General features: G+C 42.9%; 1 pseudogene; it reads left to right on the top strand.

Moving 5' to 3' along the window:
* The first annotated feature begins 2,162 nt into the window (after positions 1–2,162).
* Positions 2,163–3,478, top strand: LOC148091816 (non-histone chromosomal protein HMG-14 pseudogene; annotated as a pseudogene).
* The last annotated feature ends 718 nt before the right edge of the window (positions 3,479–4,196 follow it).

Genomic DNA, 4,196 nt, shown 5'->3' with positions numbered 1-4,196 from the left:
GGAGGAAAGAGGAACAGAGGAAAGAACTTTAGGGGCCTGGTTGTGAATCACTGTAAGCAGCACACCACTGCAAGTAGCAGGCAGGCTGGGCTCTGGAAATAGTAAACCCAGTCTCCTCTCCTCGGCTCCTCAGACTCTGCTCTGAAACCCCTGGAGAGGAAAATGAATCTGCTTCCCAGAGAGGCAGTGATAAGTGAAAATGCAAAGTCAGTTCTCAGTATTTCCTGGGAATGCAGGAGAGGTAAACACAGGTAAATTCATTTTAAATCACAGTGGATCAGAGATGGTCACACACATTACATACAAATGCACACATACATGTGTACACACAGCCCTCCTTTCCCATTAAGGGCCTGAGTGATTCCTTTCTGTAAAGCACAGATGCCAACAGTCTTCACTTTCCAGAGAGAATTCACAAAGCAGGCTGACCACTAGCTATTTAGAGAGCTAACTCTATTTAACAGGATTCTAAACAACTCTACCAAGAGCCTTAAGATTATCATTATCGTGAATTAATTAATGGAACAAGGGACCACATAGTGTGAAACCTGATATCTCTTCCCTATTCTCTCTAAATCTATCAACAAGAATTTGGGAGCATCACCCTCTTTTGGAAGTAAACCAAGATCAATATCACCAGCAATAATGACTTGGCAAGAAAATCTGGAAACATTTCAAAATCAGAAAATGCTCATCTGATTGTTTTACTTAATTTCAAGTATAATTTCAAGTATAATGTTTCTAGATCTTAGTCCAAAAATCTTAATAATGCTATTTAATACTCCCCTGTAAGGAATATGCATAGATTCCTTGTAGTAGATTTGATAGCATTAATGGCTCCAAGTAATGACCTCCCCTTATTCAGGTTTTTTCCCCTCTGACTTTGTAGTACCTTCCTTCTGTGCTCTGCTGTGAACATAAAACTTTCTAAAAAAGAAGGCCCATTTTTCAAGAAAGTTTGTGCATTTCTGCTTTTGTTCTTAGAATCCTGCCATAACCATGAGAACAAGCCCACTGGAGATGAAAGGCCCTGTGGAGCAGAGCTGAGTCATCATGGCTGAGCGCGTCCTTGACCAGACAGCCCTCAGATGCCTACAGAGGTACAAGCAAGTCCAAGTGAGATCAGCCAGGCTTGGTCCATATCAGCAGAACCACCCGCCCAACTGATAGATTCATTAGAAATAATACATTTTTACTGTTTTAAGTCACCACTTCAATTATCTATTGCTACATAACAACCGTCCCCAAACTAGTAGTTCAAACCACCATCATTTACTACTTGTCATGATTCTGTGAGTCAACTGGACTCAGCCGGGCGTTGGCTAGGGTCACTCACTTGGCATCTCAGCTGGAAGGTCGGAGAAGTCTTCATTCACACATCAGGCATCTCACTCGGTCTGCTTCCACGTGACCTCTGTCTTTCCAGGTCACTAGCTTGGGCTTCCTTATAGCATGTGGTCCTTTCAGCAGGATGGTCAGACTTCTTACCTGGCAGCTGGCTTTGAGGGTGGAACTGGACACTGCCAGTCTACTTAAGGACTGAGCCTGGAAGTTCTAGAACATCCACTTCATTCTATTGGACAAAGCAGTCACAAGACCAACCAGATTTAAGAGAAGAGGAGATAGATTCACACTTTTGGTTTTGGGGGAAGCATGTATGTATAACAATAAAAGGGCCCATTCCAGCCATTAGGGGGAGACTATCTCACCTGCTAAGTTTTGGGGTGGTTGTTTTACCCCACTAGCTAAATTCTTCTAAGCTATGTGGCTTTGGGATAGTTACAGATCCTTTCTGGACCTTCTATGAAATGAGGAAGGTTGGGTTTCTCTAGGTTGCTAATGCATATTTAACTTTTTCTTTAGTGATGTCTCAAGGGCAAACTGAAGTTCCATACATATCCAGAAAGGAGTTGCCAGAGGGAATTTGTGGAGCATTGGTTAACTATGGGTGCTTCTAGCAGGTCATCTGTATCTATCCTTCAACTAGGAAAAAGCCCTCAAGAACCCGCATGAAAGGCATGCATTGCGGTGAGTCCAAGCAGCTTGGGCGGTGGGACAAGGGGCAGGGGCTAGGCAGCCCAGTTTTGCAAAGGCTCTGGGCCCGCCTCGGGCCCCCAGGCCCCCAGCAAGTGCCTCCCTGTGACCACGCCTGCATGGTGCTCAAGGGGATGGTCAGCACCGTTGAGGGGGTGGTGAAGAAGGAGCCCCGAGAGGACATCTTCGAGGTTATCAGCTATACCTGCTCCTGCAAAAGCGGAAACGAAGCAAAAAAGGCAACAGGAAAGGATAAATCTGCAGACAGAAAAAGGGCAAACAAAGGGAAGAGGGGAGTAAAGGGAAAACTGGCCAAAGTGGGTAACCAGGAACCCAAAGATCTACCTGCAGAAAACAGAGAAACTGAAAATGAGGGGAGTCCAACCTTGGATAAAGCAGGAGAGAAAGAAGCCCAGTCTGATAAATTTCATGTACCAAGTCTCATCAGTGGTCCCTGTCTCCCTTGTACAATCCAGAGGAGTATTTTTATCAACTATTTTGTAAATGCAAGGGTTTTAGTAGCTCTAGAAACATTTTTAAGGAGGGAATTCTACCTCATCCCATTTTTTTTAAGTGTAAATGCTTTTTTTAAAGAGGTGAAATCATATGCTGGTTGTTTATTTTTTGGTATAACCAGAAAATAGTGGGATATTTAATACAGGATGCTTTGATTGTCTTGGGTGTCAGCTTAACGTTCCCTAAATGGGGGTCGTTTTTATATCCTGTAATACAAAGCATAGTAGATGGCAATTTGGAGTCAGTCGTGCATTTAATATGTCTTGAACATTTTAAATTGCTTCTATTCCCATGTTTTTGGTAGAATTGTTTCCTAAAGAAAACCACTCCTTGATCTTGGCTCTCCCTGTCAGAATTTTGTGCACTCCGTAACATCTTTGGTGTGGCAATCTATCCAGCTTCCCTAGTGACTTTGTTAGTGTGCTGTGAAAGACTGAAAATTTGATTATGTAGTATATATGATACTAAAATGTGAATTAGTGGGACTTGGATGTAACGGCGTATCAACATTTGAACATATTGCTACTTGCTATTCCATTAAGGAAAATTAACCTCCAAATTTTAAGTTGGAAAATCACTGGAATAACTTTAGGAAAGTATCACAACTACATGACTAAGTTTTTGGTACACATGTTAAAAATTATGTACAAATTGAAACATATTCTCAAAACAACCAATAAAACGTCAATTATGAGAGAGAGAAAAAAAGAAAGGCAGAAAGGCATGTGTTACCTTCACGGACATCAGACAGTGAAGGAGAGGATGCATCCTTCACAGCTCCTGAATGATCATCTTTCATGACATTGTCCTCTCCTTCTGGAAACTTCATTTTTAAGCAGACAAGAAGAGCCACTGCTTAGCTGACTCCCCTCTATAACCTGAGATGCTCATTTCAGAGGGCAATATGTTCTCTAATTCCAGGTTTGCTCTTCAGGTTAGCAAAGGCTTGCAAACCTCACCCTAAGGCCCTTCCTTCTCTTCTTTCTCCTTGTGCCATCTTCCTTGCCTCTGGCTTTGCTTTCTTTTCTTGCTGCATCTTTTCTTTCTTAATCCTACTTATTTCTTTGTTCCTCCCTCCTATCAGTTTTGGAAAGAGCGTTGAACTAGAAGTCCTAGGACCTGGCCTGCTTTCCCATCCCGCCTCTGCCCCTGCAGCAGTGAAGTCCGCGTTCTCTCTGCTTCAGGTTCCTCGGCTCCAGCTTCTTGTCTGTATCATGAGAGTGTCAGGTGAGATGCCCTGAAGGGTCACACAGCTAACAGTCTATGATTCTTAACCCCGCTTTTCAACACATACAGGAGCAAAACCTGGACTCCTCCAGGTTGAATAGTAAGGACTCAGGACCCTTTAGAAGAGGTGTACACATATCTCAGACTTTCTCAAACAATTCCCAACACCTCAGTACTTGTTTGCTAAGTTTTTCATTTTTCAATGAGGAAACATGCAATTCTACCAGCTACAGGCCCCACTAAATTCATTATTCTTTGCCCAGAGGCTGGTGTCATTCTAGCCCTCAAGACCAGCTGATATTTACATTCTTCAGCCAGAAACCATGACAACTGGATGCCCAATGTTAGCAGGCATTCTGCTCTGACCCTCAAAATGTTCCCCCAAAACCTGGTAATTCATCTAAGAAATGTGAAAAGAG

This window comes from Miniopterus natalensis, chromosome 12 (genome assembly GCF_054644295.1).
Source record: "Miniopterus natalensis isolate mMinNat1 chromosome 12, mMinNat1.hap1, whole genome shotgun sequence".
Classification (NCBI taxonomy): domain Eukaryota; kingdom Metazoa; phylum Chordata; class Mammalia; order Chiroptera; family Miniopteridae; genus Miniopterus; species Miniopterus natalensis.
This window is presented reverse-complemented; position numbering and strand designations above follow the sequence as displayed.